Source organism: Hetaerina americana, unplaced genomic scaffold (genome assembly GCF_022747635.1).
Source record: "Hetaerina americana unplaced genomic scaffold, ioHetAmer1.1.p SCAF_8, whole genome shotgun sequence".
Lineage (NCBI taxonomy): Eukaryota > Metazoa > Arthropoda > Insecta > Odonata > Calopterygidae > Hetaerina > Hetaerina americana.
In genome coordinates this window covers 55912199-55931037 of record NW_027287427.1, presented here as the reverse complement: position 1 = coordinate 55931037, position 18839 = coordinate 55912199, and positions in this window count along the sequence as shown.

Below are 18839 nucleotides of genomic sequence, written 5' to 3'. Positions count from 1 at the left end.
ACGCCGTGCCATGATGCATGCTGGGGACATGACACGCCGTGCGGGCTTGGTCTCTCTTGGTTCGCAAGCGTGGCTGTTTCCTGGTTACTCATCCCTCCCCTCTTGCCCTGAGTGCGCCTATGAGGCAGATGACCATTCCACATTTCCTTTTAGCAATTACTGTCTTACTCTCAATAGATAAACACCCTTCAAAATTGTCTCGTATAGCTCGGAAATGTGATAAACCAGCGAGGATTTTATTTGACGTAACTGGTCTCTGGATTTTTGTGAAGTACATAGGTCTGACGAATGGAATCGAATCTGATGAATAATTGAGTTTTTTTTCACTTCATAAGTGTTTTTCATTGTTACCTCCAGAAAAACAACAAAAAACGTCGATTTACTAATCGCAAATCTGCTAGAACCTTGTATATTTTTACATATTTTGTTGAAAGAGGATTTCCTTGACAGTTTACCTATAGGCTGAATTAATGACATCTCTGTCATGACCATGTAACAAATGTGTTTGTTGCTGAGTAAAAACTTTTCCTCAGTAAAAAAAAGGATCGATTATGTAAGCACCTAACTGGTATTTCTTTAAATTGTATGCATGTTTTAGCCATTTGTATTTCTTCTCCCAATGGCTGAAGATTTACGCAGGATATTTGAGAATTCTAGAGGATATTGATGTTCATAATTCACAAAAATTTACATTTGGTGAACATTTTCTGATCTAGATATGTTAACTTGATGCATAAAATATATCTGCAACTACATTTACAATTATCGTCAGCGCTTCATAGCCCATTAAGATTCATTAAAATGCCATTTTATTCCACTACATATGTTTTTTAAATGTTTCAATAACAAATAGGTGATTTTTGCATCTCTTAGGTGCTTGGTGGCATAAAAAACTTGAAAATCGAAGCAATAATCCTGATAAATGTCCGCGCCGTAACCTTTTTTTAATTCTTAGGACTACCTATTAGGTAGAGTAACTTAAAAGAAGTGAATTGAAAGAAGCGGGAATAAAATTAAAAAATAGCTACCAATGTATTAATTTCCATGATCGGTGGTGAATAACAGAGTATTTTTATACTAGTTGCAGCTTTAGTTTTCATAAAATTCTGGACGTATTTCGCAATCCAATTACAATTTTATATATTATTTCCTTTCATTACAAAACTTCAATAAAGGGGATGGAATTTTCATATCTCTTCAAGCTCTTAATATATTTTGCACAAATTAATTGGCTAAACTCCAAATTTTTTAAATCATCTCAATTATATAGCAGAGTTCTTCGTTTAATTGGTCAGAGTAATGAATATTTTAGCAATAAAAATTAAATGGTGAAACGTTATTATGAAATTAATTGGGTACCGTATGTACATAATCCATCTTAATCTTTATCATCGGTTTAAAAGAGTTTTATACTCGCGTGATGCCGGCGAGACCAATCAAAAATCTCTCCCGCGTTTATTCTCTTAATATTACCATCATCAATTATTTCTCCACCATCGTACCTAAAGCGTTTTAAATCCTTTATTTCATTCCAACATTTACTCTCACAATCTGTGCAATTATTCCCCACGCCGTTAATTAAACTCATTTCTTGACAGCAACCTACAGGAAATTTGTTCTTTTTTAGATTTTTAAGTTGATTAAGCAAAATTATAGAGAAAAACGCGCACCTTCTCCCGTTCATAAATTTATTTCCTCCTCAAATCGGTCCCACAAGCCTTAGGAATTTGATAACCTTCAAGAAAGAGTTAAGAATGTACTTTAAGCTTTCTTCCATCTAAACGATGTTGCTTTTTTTGCTATGCTATTCATAAAATGATTTCTTGATTTTTTATTAAAACCTGGTGTTTCCTTTTACTTTAACATATCTAAGATTTTCATTGGCATACTTCCTGAATATAATGTTTTGAAAATACCTATTTTTGTCATTTTCAGAAGTGACTATACATGCATATGTAGATTTTTCGTTTAAAAAATCGCCTTTTGGGAGGAGAATGAAGTTGACCAATGATTACTTTCTGCCACTATCATTTAAGTATCTTTTTACTGCTCCAGTGAACCTGAATGTGATATCATAGCTTCGTCAAATTTTTAACCTATCAGATCAGAGGTTAACGTAGAATAGATGCAACGTAGAATTGATCTCCATTTTCTCCATTAAAGGCCATTTTGTTTATTCATTTCCACTATTTGTAGTATTTCCGGGCTCCCAATTTAAATTATAGCTTTAAGATTTTTAAATATAAAACTTGATTAAGAAAAATAAAAAATATCCAGTAAACGGTTTTTTTTTAATTTTGTAGGGTTATCACAGAAGTTGGCATGCGTAAAATATATCCTCTGACACTCAACAAGATCTTTGGGAATCTCCCTTGTATACCGTACCCTCTCTCTTTTTTCCTTTATTAAGGTTGCATGCAGCGACATGGATTGAGGTGCAGTAAACATTCCCTCTTATCTTAACCTCAGCTAATACCTCTTTTCTCTTGTTTTTACTATTCCACCAAATTCTCCCCTCCCTATTCTTCCTCGCCCACAATTCTTCTCCCGTTCAAATTCTGTAGCGTTTCCTGACTTAACCATTTTTCTCTCCTCCCTTGTTCACAGGTCCAAATTCGCCTCACTCGCACCCTTTCTCCACACTGGACCTTTTCGGATGAGGGCTCCCAGAATTAACTTTGGCCTTTTAATTTAAGTGCGCGCCGTAAATTAGGAGTTCGATCCGATTGGTTGAGCTTTTATGCAAAACACGCGCCCACACCGTTTCATTCTTTGTTTTTCCCTCCCCGTCTCTATATTGTTAGTCTTCTTATACCCTTTCCACCCTTCGTCCTTATTCCTCACTCTCATCATTGGATCTCATCTCGTTGCTTCCACCATCTACATACTTCAAGTTTTTTAGTTGACAAATGCCTGACTTAAACGACCTGCCAACCGCCATACCGTAAAAATACCTTTCGATCCAATATACCCCCTAACTACAGTATTATTCCTTTTCTTTTCTTTCCAATAACTTAACTCGCGGTATATTGGCAAAATTTATTTCCACTAAATATGACGATGTTCTCTACATTATACTGCTATTTTTTCGAGATAATGAAACAAAACGAGGCACGGTATGAAACGCGGAATTCAATACATGAAAAACTGATCTAAATTAATTTGAGTTGAAAAATTACTGAGAAGAGAGGCTTTAAGAAACGATTTTACACCTTTTCCATCATCAATTTCGGTCCAGAGGGTTTCAGTTTAATGAAATTCTAAAATGTTGAGCCATTGTAATACTGCTTGCCAATTCCTTTTACATATGCCTACTATAGAAGGGCAAAACCTAGAGCAGGTTGAACAGTTTACGTATCTTGGAAGTATTTTGGACCAACATGGTGAAAGTAGTAGGGACGTAAGGAGAAGAATTGTATTAGGCAAAGAGGCATTTTATTCTTTATTCCCGGTACTGTATCTATTGAGCATATGACCTTTAGTGTTCATTTCTGTCTAAAAAAACTTCTTCATTGTGCTCCCTGGCATTTCACCTCAAATATCTCCGCTGTCTCCTTCTTTCACTGCCAGTTTCATTCACCTGTCCGAGTTTCATGCTTGCTCAACTGCTTGGCATAATATTTTATTCTTGTCTTTCTTGATTTTATTACAGTTCTCTTGAATTTCTTCTCTTTCTTCGGGTTTACCATTTACCTCATTCGTTCCAAATTTCAAAATCCTCAGGTTCAGAATCAACTTTCCTGCCTCGTATAGAACTTCTTACTGTTCCTACAGTTCTACCTCTTATACACAATTTCCATTCCCTAAATTTTGATCGCTCAGCACCGTGAATAGATAATAAGTTATCGTTGTATGCACATATTTCTTGACAAAGATAAATTTTAGCATATATTTTCAGAGATTAAATAAAGTCCGATATCAAGGAAATTATTCCTGTTATTGTAAAAGTTAGAGCTATTTAAAACAAAGCGACGATTTTAATCTTCTTTATTTTTGTTGTGATAAAAAGGGATGGTGTAAATTGTTACATTAGTTGTTATTGTATTATAATTCCATAAAATACTGAAGCCCAATTTTCCTTAATTATTCAAAGACCAGTCAGATATTTTTAATTCAACGTATTAATATTTCAATGGAGTGCTAAATACTCGAAACGCAACTGTCGATTTCATCACCTTTTTGCCCTCATTGTATGATTTTCACATGTACATTTTCACAGTTCAATTTAACTCTTTAAAATAAAATATTTTGAATAGTTTCTGTGGCTCATATGACGTATTTACATCGGTGGCTAATTTTGTATACTAAACTAATAAAACTTCTAATGAAACATCCACTACCACATGTGTATATCTTTGGCCAAAAAATTATTTCATGAGTACAAAGAATATTATTGTGTTAATCAACACATCAGAACTTTGGAATTTTTCATGTTACCTGGATTATCCTACGTAGACGCCTGTTTTGTATTGTAAAAGCACAAATATTCACAACTTAAGCGTAGTGAAGACTGAAAAAGTTAATATTATAATGATTCTTAATTTTTATTCGATTCTCTGTAAACTAAATGATTTAGTGATATTGATGAACAGATATTTAATATTTTAAAAACGACCCATTTAATTATTTATATGATCAAACTTAGGGTTTTGACAATTTTTTACATTCAATCATGGTATGGGGAAGTCATTAATATGTGACTTTTGGATTTACTTTATTTATAAATATTTTGCAACTCACCTTCTAAGTCCCTTTTATGTGAAACCCCTAAGATAAAAGCCTTCCTCTCGAATGCTCTGAAATATCGTATGATGTCTCTCGTATTCTACTATGTGGCATGGAAATTTATATTTAAGTATTCCCAGAGAAACATTTCCAGGACCATTTGAAATTTTCCAGAAAGGCCACGCGAAGCACGGCTGCAGTCGATGGAGAAGGGAACGAACTCTTGCCTTGGGGATCGGAAGAGGGAAATGGAGCAGGGTGGAGCCGCGCCGAGGGGATAACTTAGGAATAAGGAACGATGTTGAAGGGTAGATTAGCGGAGACAGGGGAGGGATTAGGGAGTTCGGAAGGGGAGGGGGAGCGAGCAATTGAAGGGGAAGGAAGAGGAAATTCTGGCCTTAAGAGAGGGAGGAGTTTGCAGGGTGTGGTATATTTCGAGAATTTTTGCTGAGAACCGAGTCGTAGGGAGAGGGGAGAGAGGAGTTTTGAGAGATAAACGGCGTTAATTTGCTCTCCCCCGACGCCCAATTGCGGCTCAGTTTTTGAGTTAGGAGATGGACGCGATAAAAAGAGATTGAGCCAAGTGGTATGAGGTGAACTGGGAGGAGGGAGAGAGGGAAATGGACGATGAGTGGGTACGAATTGGATGGAATCAAGGGAACTTGTAGGGATAGAGTGGCGTGATTTGAGTCGTTTAAATATTAGAAAATCTTAGCCCGTGTCACAGTTTCGTTGTGATGCGAAAATTCTATCCGCTGACCAACTTAAAAATGTAAAACTTCCGCGATTTTGAGCATTTTATTAGGACTGCATCCCTGAATCATTCTAATAAGGAAATATTTTGTCTATAATTCTCAGAAGTATGTGAAATATTCCCTTTTCTTGTCGCATAATTGCTGCTAGAACATTAGTTAGGCAGCATAATATGTATGCGCGGTTGTAAACTGTGTTAAAATATGCTATTTTCAGTTAAGTCACAGTACCAATGGCTATTTGAACAGAATATAATATCCGAAGCGTTTTTTTTATAGTAAATGATTTTAGGAAGCCAAACTAGCATTGAAGCCTGTAATGGTGTTTCTTTCTGTAAATCATTATGGAGGAAATAAGCAATTATTTAACAATGGAATCATTTTTCAGTTTTATGCAATAGTTTTAGGTAATTTTCTAACATAGCTTGATTTTTATGCGCTAATTGGAGTTTGTAGACATTTGCTTGGATCCTATTAGACAGTATTAAATGAGTACATTCGTCTGAATTAGGATATTTTAGGAATTCTTAGTGCGCTGGTCTCCTGCGTCATTAGGAGTTGCCCAATAATTTATTATCCGTTTTTCGTTATAAGGGTTTCATCGAGACAGAACGTTAGAGAGAGATGCATCTAATAATTTCACTTATAATTCATCGACATTATTTAGTCACGTCCGGACGTTTATTACCACTAAATTAATTCAAACTTTATCAAGCCTCACGTACGACAAAGGGTTCATGCAATGGTTACTATCACCAGAATTAATTCCGTTAATATCGTTAAGTATTAGCGTTGCGCCTCAAGTAAACGTCAGCAATTTAAGCTCACACACTCCCACATTTCCTGTTTCTGTTAAAGGGTACTAGCGACAGTAATTCTTTCGAGAAATTTATGTAACACGTATTACAGGCTCCCCTTTCGTATCCCAACTCCCCACTTCCACAAACTCATTCCCCTTTTACCCGGCACTCGAATCTTTGCCTTCGATACCTCTAATTCAGACGCCCTCTAAGTATCAACAACCCCAATATCTTTTCCAAGGGAGAAGGCAGGATCACGGTTCTGGGGAGAGGGGTCGTGGTGGAAGAGAAAGGTTTGTAGGGGGGACGGGGTTGAGGGGGGGCGCCTACCCACGCACCTCCTGAGATCAGCGCAAACGCCGAGGAGGAGAAGACGGAGGGAAACTCCCCCAAGCACCCCTCCCGAGTCCTAAAATACAAGAAACTGCTGTGCTGGCTGTGCGCCTTCACTCCCTCGATTCCCTTTTACCCTCTCCGTCGTCCTATTGCTCGTTCAATCCCTCCCCTTTTGCACCCTTTTCAAAGTTCAAACTTTCAGCTAGGCCACAACTCCGCCCGTCTCCCCCTTGTCCCTCAACCACCGACCTCCTTCCTACTTTTCTCCCTTCCATCTCCATTTTCCGACTCCTATTCTCTCTTCTAATTCCAATACTAATTTACAAGAACCTCTCTATGCGCTCGTATTCGCAACCCCATTTTCTTTATTTCCGATTCACGTAGTTACGTGTGTGTCATTCTAGGATCTAACTATATCCTATTATAACCAAGACGGAAATATGCTTGAAGGTTGTTCTTGTTCGCAGTCCATGCATAAAACATCGGTTCATGCATAGTTTCTTTATTCAATCCAACTAATATAATTCAATTCCTTTTTTTTAGATTTTTTCCGTGGATTTACTAGCCCTTTTTTATTTTCATTTGTTGAATTCTTCAGTGGTTGATCCTTCGCGTCTAAATGGGGATTCTAATTACACAAAGATACTTTAACAGTAGCATAAGATAACATGGCAAACAAATAAAAATTAATACCAATGAGGTTCTCGAGAAAGATAAAATCTTTAGCTTGCCGTTATAATAAGATGATAATACTAGAGTAGAAGGAACAGTTGCATATATCGGCAGTGTTTAGGGAGCAAAATGATCAAAGCTGTAGGGATGTGAGGAGAATCGAATTTGGCTATGACATTTTCACTAGGAGTAGAATATCGATGATAGAGAAGTTGAGTAAGGATATTCTGGGAAAAAGTTTTTTACGGCGAGGAAAATTAGTAATTGAAGATAGGAGATAGGCGTTGATTTGAGGTTTTTGACATGAGGGCATGGAGAAGGATGGAAAAGACGACACGCACGGAAAGGGAAACTAACCAAGTGCACACGACAAGGTGGGAGAGGAGAGAAGATTTTTGAGAAAAATCCAAAGGAGGCAAGGTATTTTATCTGAGATTGGACTGTGATTTAGAAGTAGTAGTAGTAGTTTTAGGGGAGGCGATCGACAGCTAAGGTCATTTACGCCATTAGGGATGGATACGAAAGGAAGGGTGAAAATAAACCCGACTTCGGCATAACCCTATTCTTGTTGAAAGGCGCCAAGGGGTCCGCAGTTTAACGTCCCATCCGATGGACATTGCACACTCAAAGTGCTCTCCGCAAAGCACCTCAATTAGGAATCGGGATACCACTGAAAAAAAAATCTGCCGCCGATGTAATTCGAACTCGGGTCCTGACGGAGGGAAGCCTGTACGTTAGTCACCGAATCATCTCTATCAAAGAAAACAAATGAGGAAGCATGGTGGGTGAGAAGAACGGTTAGTTAGGAGAAATCTTAAGGAGGCAGGAAAAATGAATGGGCAGTGGGATGTTGAAGTTTGCCATAGAGGGGAGAATGTTAGGAAAACGAGGAAAGGGCAGGATAAGGATAGGATGTTGGACGGGATGAAGGAAGGAAGGAAATATACAGAGATGAAGAAGAACTTGATGTAGAGTGGGTTACTGGATAGTGTTTTGTAAGGAGCAACAAAATATTTATTTTTGTAGTTGTGTCCATCAAAAATCTACCTTAACTGGTAGATTACTTCATAATTTCATATTATTAGGTAATCTACCGGTTAAGGTAGGTTTTTGGGTGAACACAGCTACTAAATAAATATTTTGTGACTCCTAATAAAACACCAAATCCAGTAGAAAATTCTGTGTGTGGTGAGATTGTGATGCAACAGTGAATACTGCAGCGGTAAATGCAGAGAAATATATATCGCGGGTATTAGGGGAAGGAGGGATAACTTAATACGTATATGAGTTGCATCGGATGTTAAAGAGTGTAGGGAGTTGCGAGTACAGAATAGGATAGTTACGAGAGATCATGTAAGTATGAATATAATGGAATGAAATAAAAGAATTCACGATTGTTCAGATATCAATACAGGTGATCACGTTAATACGTGAACATCTGCTTCGGGAGGAAGTAAGTACTTTTTATGAACAATGTATGTATTTTAATTAATACCATGCCACAGAAACCCTTTTTAGTCCCTGATTTAAATAGTGCTCTGCATATTCTGTTAGCCGCATAATTAACCAATGGACATATTTGTACCAATAATCGTTTAGCGGTTCGTACGACTTTCTATGTATTTTAACACCGCAGAGTTTTCCGTTGTAATTGTTTTTGCTCCTTTAATTCCTTAAAGGTAAAATCTACCCGGATTTAATATTCAGGCATTGTCGATTGTTCATTCCTACGTGCTTTCAATAGAATTTAATTACTTTATTTTTTTATTCTTTCTGATCGATTATCTGCGTTTATGTATAATTGTCTGAGCCGAATGCGACATAATTCATTGTTTGTTATAACTGTATCGCTTTTACTCCCGTTGCTGAGACCGAAAACGTTTTCCTGTTCTCCCCCGTCAGTTTTTCTTATACCTGGATGTCATTTCTTCTTGTATAACCTTGCCTTTCCCACTTCCTCCATCTCACAGACCGCTCTTCACCCTTAGTTCCCTCCCTCCAATCCCTCTATAGCACTCGGGATTTCCTCCTCTCCACCTTTCCCCTATTCCGAGGCACTCTTCGCCGTCCTCTCCCCTTCGCTCTATCTCCCCTGTGTGTTTACCAATAATCCGAGGGATTCCTTGAAGACTTGTTTCAATCACTTTTCTCCTTAGAGTCGCAGTTTTTCTGTTTGCTCGACTCTCCTGATTCCTACATCCACAATTTTTGCAGTTAGACTTCCATCCTCCCTTCTCTCTTCTACTCTTCCGCTTTCTCCTGCACCTCCTCTTACTCCCTATTCCTTCCATACTTCTTTTGCTGCTCATCCATCCGCCTCCATTCTCGAGTGTAACTCGCAGAGTGTCGCGAAAAACCCTAGTCAACATCAATAGGTGCGGCCTATATCGGTTAAGGTATAATGTATCTAAAACCGATATTTCGCAGAAATAATCGCCATCAATATTAACATGAGAGGAATGAGGTATTAGTTTACTCATACAAAATATTAAAGGTTCATCTCACGATTGATACTAAACAGAGCATTAATAAAAAGTTTGTTATCAATGCGGAATTTTAAAAGCATATATTTTCAGTAATATGAACCTTTGAATGGCGATATTAAACTGTGTCCTTCATAAATGTACACATATCATACCCTAGGTTTACATTCCAATCTCATTCCCCATTCATCCAGTAGAGTAATCACTGCCTGTGCAATACGCTTTTAATTTTTTTATTTTCAGTAGAATATTTTCGTTGCACAAAAGTACAATTTTTCAAATTTCTCAATAGAATATTTTTAGCTGATGTACATCACCTAACATAATAGTTTTTATTACGATTTTGGTTTATCGCTATAACCTTTTTTTAAATTGAGATGAACGTGCAATGCATACATTGTTTAATCGCTGTTATTTACATGCACAAAATATTTCTCAATCTTTTGAATAGATTATACGAGGGTCATCCGGAAAGTAGTACCCGGTCGTGAAATAAAGACACAAAAGTAAATATTAACAAACATAAAAAATTTTATTTGAAAGAGGATACTTTAAACTACTTCTCAACATAATCTCCAAGCAAATTAAGGCATTTGTCATAACGTGTGACAAGTTTCTGTATTCCTGCTGCATAGTCCTTCGCCGCCAGCTCATTGAGATACGCGAGGGACCCATCTTGCACAAATTTTTGCATAATGCAGATGGTGTTTAACAATTTCATGAACAATTGTTCGAGAAACATTGGGAAAATGCTCACAGATGTCATCAATTGTGACGCGCCGATCGTTCCTCACGAATTCGTCAACTGAGCTCACCAGTTGGTCTGTAATGACAGACGGTCTCTCCGAACGCTCATCGTCGTGTGTGTTCCCCCTCCCCATGTTGAAGTTGCGACACCACCGCCGAACAGACGACTCGTCCATTACATTGTCTCCATACACCTCCTTTAATTGGCGATGAATATCACATGGGCGAACGTTTCTTGCATTGAGGAATTTAATCACTGCCCTCACTTCACAACTGGCGGCGTTCTCAATTTTTTTAAACATTGTAAACAATCACAGAAACAACACAGGCAATGCTAGCGTCACGCAACTTGGCTCAGAGAAGGCAGACGAGCCACTGAAGCTATCTGACCTCGTCCAGCGGCTACTCGCGTCGTCAGCACTTCATGCGGCACGAACGGGTACTACTTTCCGGATGACCCTCGTATTTTCCATCTCTGTTTCGTGCATAACCTTATTATTATTCCAGGAGGGATAATTCTTTTTTTACTTAGTTATTTGTAAATATAGTGGTTCGATTGAGAGTCTGTGACGACTTTGTCTCTTCTGACAAAATGTTGATGTTGATTCAGGGTATTCGAATTATTAAATATGGATTTCAAGAAAATTATTTTGAAATAAATGGAGCTCAAAGACAGATTTTTATATCTTTATTTGGCATCAATTGATTTCTGATTTGAGTTCAGTAGCGGATAAACAGGCAGAAGTATTGAGCACGTTATATCAATCAAAAATAATCAATAGAATCATCCTTCCATTTGGACATGGGTGCATAATTAATATCATATTAATATTTCTTAATAATTACTTAATTAGGTACATAGTTCATACTTTTAAAACTTACTCACTCTTCAATAGAATTGACGCATATAACATATATTATGGAATATAATGCCTATGTTAGTATTCAGTTTCAACGGATGGTTTCTTTAAAATTCGTTGTTACTAGTGAAAGAGTTAAATTGATCTCAATTGAAATTCAACCACCGAGATTATCCAGTTAATGTTTTTAATAATCCTTAATGAACTAATCTTTAATTAACAAACATACATTTTCAGTTAATATGAACATTTAATGATGATTAATACAGGGTTATTTGTAAGACTCTAAGTGTAATTTACCTATAAGTGAGCCTTCATAAGTGTAACTATCTCTGAATAATATTAAACATACTCTTAGGATGGATTTCACTTCGGTGAGGAGAGATATATTTCGGGAGTGTTGAATTAACGAATTCAACTACTTAGTAATGTACTCTACGCCATGGAAATCCCTTCAAATGACCCGCACGTCATCAGTCATTTGCTCCCCTTTCTCGTTTCTACCCATGCGTTGCCCACCCCTCCCTGATCAAGTGGATTGTGCTATTGTACGCTTCGGAACCAATACAATCGAGCGGTGTCGCAGTTGGACGCTCTGGATCACTATTTGGTCGCGGGAAGGAAGGAGGAGGAGGTAGACGACGAAGGGTAGGGAATGGTGGTTTGCACTGCCGTCTCTAGGATCCAATATTGTAGTCTTCTCGCTCGCTGCGGTCTCGGCAGGAGGATGGGGTTGTTGGATGGTTTGGAGGGATAGAGAGAGAGAGTGCCAGGTTTGTATGTGTGTGGTGTAAACAGAGAGGAGGGGAGGGGTTGAACGGAGAGGGAGCCCATTACATTTGCGCCCATTTCAATCCCCCCTTCCCCACATGAAGCCACGAGGCGGCGGCCATGAAGCTCAAGCCGTGAATCAATTGAATGAAGGTTGATTCCGAGCACTGGTGGGAAGTTAGGGGTCGGATCGTAATTTCGGCTTATGCACGACGCGCGGTTTATAATTGCGCGGTGATTATGCTTCCAAGGCATTGTCGCGCTGCCTGCTAAAACTAGACATTGCGACAGATCTCGGCTGTGGTCGCTACTATGCAAGGTGTGGTTACCTTGCTTACTCTCAGCTCTGTTTCCCAGCGCGAATGAATTAAATTTTGCCGTGAATAATTTAGGCCTAGTGCGTTGTCATGGGAATGGGCTGATGGCGTCACTTCAATCTATAGCATGAAACTCTGACGTAGTTAGAGAGTCAAGTTGTGAATGAACTTTCAAAGGGTTGAGGAGCTCAACGCTTGTTATGACTTCTTCGTGAAAGGTAAAGAAGGGATATATTTTTTAACTCGTTAACACCAAACTATGATTCACAAATAACGTCCAGTGGATGGAATTTCCATAGGCTCTTGTGACAAGAACACTTTTGCGCGGTTTCAATAGCAGGTATTCGTATAAATATGATTTACCATGAATTCAAAAACTAATGGATTCAGTATAAAATGGGAAATATTGCATGAGAAGGACGAAGTTACATTTAAATTCACCTATTATCTGGTATTTCGGTGTTTATCAAGGCTTTCTGGAAATATTTCACCTTGCAAATTTTAGCCGTACCATGCATTTGGAGATTGCCTGGATGTTTCATTTGGTGAATTGATGAAAATTACTTTAGGAGTGGTTTAAAACAGAATTTACTTCTCTGCGTCAAACATTATCAGCAAATAAGAAGTTCAGTTTGTCAGTCGTTTAATGCTATTACCAAATCCTTTCCATTTTCTATTTAAAATATTTATTTTCAATGAATTCTAGTTTCCAAATAGTCAAGTAAGTAAAACAACCATTCGAAGGACTAAAAATCAAATGTAATATTACACTTGGTAACTTTAAATAGGTAATTCGAATGTGCCGTAGTTTATTTCGCAAGGAGGGTTGAAATATTTATAGCAACATTTTTCCAGGAGAAGTGCAAAAATTTTGACCTATTTTCAGTTGAAATATATGACACTGGAATCAACATCGGCCTAAACAGCCTGAAATTTTCATGTTACGTTTTCGTGATTAATATAAATATTATAGAATTAGAAACATTCAAATGGCAAAGGTATTAGCCTTATATTACTTCCAAAATACCTTAGTCCAAACATTTATGAAGCATTAAAAAGAATACTTTGATGTCCATGACATATACCTATCAACAGTGCCAATAATATCTCATTTAACATAAAACTAAATTAAAGATAAACTTAAGGTTTTTACACATAGTGCAAAAATTTGCTTTTTATGTAAAACCACATAGAAGTACTTCAATGGTAATGGGTGTTTTAACTGCATAATTAAGCAGCGAGCTTTCACGTTAACTTGCAAAAAACGCGTAAAGCTTGGCGAAAACTCCAATTTATTTCTAATTGAATTTCTGAAATGGCTTTGGCAAACCCTTTCGGCATGAAAGCGCGCGGAAACCACTTCACTGTATTTGCAATCGTTTTATCCCGGCAACGTTCAACTGTTAATGTTGTTCTGTGCTTCCCTCTGTCTTCGGCAACTTCCAACTACTCCTTCCCCCACTTCACAACGCTACCGCTCTCCTTCACTCGCCTTCCAAATTAGAAGGCCTCCTCTCTCTGCCGATCGAGGGAGCGGAAGCTGTGGACTCGCAGGCGGAGTCCCAGAATACGGTCCTGGGTTCGAATCTTTTAAAGATCCACTGACTTATTTGGATCGAATTTCTCAGCTCCTACTAACATTAATTTTCGTAGGGCAAAGATTAGGCTACATCTCTATTTAAGGATTACTTTCGTTCAGCAAATAAATGTGTTCGACTAGCGTACCACCTGGTGGAAGAATTCGGTGATTGCACGATGTGTACACTAATTATCGTTAAGCCAGCAAAATATTACCAAAATTTTTTTAAATCAATATATGCTTGGAACCGTTAGGTGACCTCCCAGCATTGAAGTATTTTTTCTTTCAGGGTAACAAATACTATTGTATGAGTTTACTACTCATTACTTTCTTCTACAGAAGTGAAGTCATAGCTCTCCCCTGCCATACTATAAACCGATGCTTTATCAAGATTGCAGAGTGTGATTATTCTTCTAGATAAATGCTAGTAGTAATTGTCTGGGATGCAAAACAAGTAGTTTTGACATCATAAAATCTTGTACGACATAAAGCTTACCAATAAAGAAATGAATAATGTAAATGAAATCAAAATAATATCTTACAGGTTTACATTATTTTTCAACTAAGGCACAAGCATTAATGAATCAATTTGTTGGTTATATTATCTTATCGGAAATATTTTAGTATTTGAATGGCTACCCATGTGTCTGTTACTTACGGTTTTGAAGTCATGCTGGTTTTGTGATGACATTTCTTCAAGGACGATTTAAGAATAATTTTTTATCTTTGTATTATCTAATTCTATTATTATTACCTCAAAATATGGGATATTTATTTGATCGATTTGATATTATTGCACTGCAAAATGCTTGCAAATTTTCTATATAGATATTCAGCTTCAATATAATTCTCTTGGAAAGTACATCACATTATACATTGTACACCAGTATACGATAGTGTTAGTAGCATAATCAGCAGAAAATGATGAATTTCTTTTACACTAGATATATGAACATTTTTACAATCAATTCAATCGCAGTAGTTACCCTCATTTCATTGATCTGGTCATGAATAACAAGGAAAATTCTAACTGACCTTCATAATTGACTGAATAATATGTTTTCTCTGCTATTCGTGGTTTCTTGATACTTGAATTGCCAACGTTAATTTTCAGACATGAGTTCTCAACTATCCCTTGTTATATGTATTGAGGATAGCGCTCTTGAGAACAATTAGAGACATATTAGGTTATTATTTTAGGAAGGTGCCTCAAAAATGGCTCTTTTGATGAGAGATGTGTTCCTCTCCCTTTTAAACACCAGCCGTTATCTTTTCACTTCGCCACCCTCTGACATCCCCTGATGCAATTTTCTTCCTTTTGCCGTCATGCGAAGTTTTCAATGACCACAGTTAATGACAGCAGCGAATCGGTCCTAAGGGACCCTGAGTTCGACGGGGAAATAGTGAATCTGGAGGGTGAGTGAATGGAGAAGGGTGGGCTGTAGATCGCGAGCGCATGAAAACATCATCACACTGTAATGAAAGAGCTCTGAAAACTCTCGCTTTCGGCTCCGCCTTCCTCCTCCCCTGATTTCCACGTGTTTCTGTCTCGCTGTTCCCCTTTGCTGTGCAGTCCCCTCTCAGTACATTCGCACCCCTTAATTCACCCTCATGTCTGCATATGGAGTTTGCGTATCCGTTTGCACTTTCCAAACTACGTTATCCTTAGTCGGCAATTTTCCGGTGGTCGACGTTTATTGGCCTAATTACCTGTGATTTATTTCTGCCAACGCCAACCAAATACCTCTAATTTTATTTCTCTATAATTATGGTTTCATGAAAATATTCACCCAAGGCATCTTGAGGATTTTCCTAACAAAATATTATTGACCCTGTTAATGAATATATTGCTTTCATTTTTTTGCCCATTCATTCTCTATGACGGGTTACCTGTTTGTAAATGGACAAAAATTATCAGGTATTTTATCCACAAAAAAATCATTTTAAGGATATATATATATATATCTTCGAAACGGAACGCACTTCGGCGACGTTCAAATATATAAAAAACACAGATGTGGATTTTTAAAGCATAGAAACACAAAGAGAGGGCATATGTTGTATTGACGTTTCGACGGCACGGCCGTCGTCATCAGAATCTCATCTAAATCTACATATGTGTTAATATATGTATAACATAATTTTATGATTTATTTTTTCCTCAAGTAACTACCCTAAAAACTTGATTGGAAAGTAATTAACCCACCTATTTACAAGTATTGGTACAATAAAAAGCTAACCATATTCGTCAACAATCAATATTTTATTGCTAAGCATTTACTTTATCAAAAGTATTCAGAAAATTAAATCCATAATGAGACCATTTCATTTCTATGATAATGCCACCATCATACATACTTACCGAATAGAGCTTTCAAACAAGTATTTAACGTGAAGCAGATGATTCGTATGCTAAAGTTTTTAAACCACTTGTAGTATCTAAATCAGTTAGAATATTTGCCTTAATATTTTATGCATAAAATTACCGAAGAATTAATTTTTTGGCATATTTAGACATTTTAGATATTTCAACTCCATTTGATAAACATTTTGATGAATATGCATTGATTAGTAAATATTTTACTATTTTCAAAGACAAAAGAAAAAGGAATAGCTCGAGGTTAAAACCACAATCTAACATTCATTAAAAAAGTGAATTTTTATGAACAGATAATGGAACTTGAAAAAAATATTCAATATAAAACTCGGGAGATTATATACGGAGCGTAAAATGCGGTGAAAAAATAACTTGAGAGAGATGGAGAGAAATGACAAAAAAGGGATGAAGATAACGAGAGGATGAGAGAGAAATTAAATGACTTTTTGTATTCCCCTGCGTGTTCGAGTATTGGAAAATTGAAAGGACAAACTGATATACCCTTTTGGAAAAAAACATTCTGGACTCACAATTCCCATACTCCTGTTTCCCCAATCGTTGGTAAAGCACGAGCCATGGCAACATTGAACACCCCCAATAGAGAAGAGCACAGGAACTCCAACGGAAGCTTAACGAATTCCGTATTCAAATGAATCCTCGCTTTTGCACCCATTAATTTGATTATTTTCGCAGGCTATGCAGGAATCATACCTTTTTAGCTATGTTATTTTATATAAAAATTCAAATCAATATTTTACTAGTTTATAAATGATCAAATAATTTTGATAAGATTCTCAAGAACTACTCCATCTCTCATGCAGTAAGGCAGTGAGCAAGGCAAAGAAGTAAGTAAACATTGAAGTAATATGGTATAAATAAGATCAGTTATAACAGTTAATATATGTTCCAGTATTTTGGAGAGGATCAGGTATAAATAATAGTAAATTTTTTGGATAAAATTTCGCTTGAGAAAAAATCAAAATTAAAAGTTCAAAAATAATTTTTTTAAAGAAAAGAATTTTATGAGAGCAATGCACTAAGTAAATAATGGAAGAAAGTACTGGTAAGGAATTTGAAATAGAACATAGCACTGCCCGTCGTATAGATCCGAAACTCGGAATTCGACGCAATATAATAAGCGTAATTTTCAAGGTCGTGTGTATGGAGAGAAAATAGGTACGGAGAAAAATTGGGAATGTACGTTGCATTGAGAGAAAAACAAAGAACTTCGAAGTTTTAAATTTGGGGGTAGATGAGTTGAATTTTCCCGGCGAAATTAAAAGCGGGCAGTAAGATTTGGGCGAGGAAACATTGAGTGGGCAGAATATTGGCGATAAACTATTGCAACATTAGTTTTGCGGGTAAGAGGGAGAAGGAAATCAGGCGCTTTGAACGTCATGAATCTAGGTAAAGTAAAAGACTGAAGATGGAAATATTATAGGGAAAAGAAAATGAAGTGATCTAGAATATGACAACAGGTAGCAGAAGTCTTTCATTTATAGGTATTGCCCCAATGGTGATGTTAAAAAAAGCTAACAATAAATGCCAATTAGTTTCATAAACACTATACCTATTATTTTATTTTGTCAGGGAATTCGACAGCATCCTTCTAATTTCTCATAATATCTCTATTTCGGGGTCTAGGTTTTAATTTTTTGATGTAAAAATTCTGTAAATAGGATGAAATGCGCTTACGCGATACATATATTATATTATGGTTTTTCTTTGATATTCTACCGAATAACGATATTTTAGGTGCACAAAGACTGAGCACTGGCAATGTACTTTCTCTCCTAACAAAAAAACCTAACACCCAGAATTTCAATGAACCCTTAATTTTCAATTTTCAATTATTTGTGCTTCCTTTCTCCATTCTAACCATACAACATGCCTTTTACGGTCTAATATTTTTCCTACCCCTTCTTCGTTTTTCTCACCTTCTCCTTTCAATCAGACTTCAACATATCATCGCCAATTAAAACCCTATATCCGCTAATCCTGCCCCCACTTTATTTCTGCCAACAATCCTCTCTCCACCCTCGCTATACCTAGCACTTCCTAGTTTTTTTCGTCGTCCGTCCATTTTACCTTTATTATCTTTCGCTACACCCACATTTTAAGAAAACTTCAATCTACGCCTTTTATCTTGCACTATGTTTTCTCACCTTCCGTGCTCCATGTCAAGGTATTAACGAGTCCTTTCACAACATCCATACTCAGTGCCCCTGTAGTCAATTCATTCCTTAGTCTAAAAGCTTCTGTGACTAACACAATTATTCTTGCTATTTTTCTGCCACTTTGACAATCACAGTCCAAGAAACTACTAAGCCAGGTTGATCATCCCTTGATTTAGTCAGACGTGGTTATTTTGGTATCCAAAATGTCTTTAAACCCCACACATTACGCCACAACAAAATCGA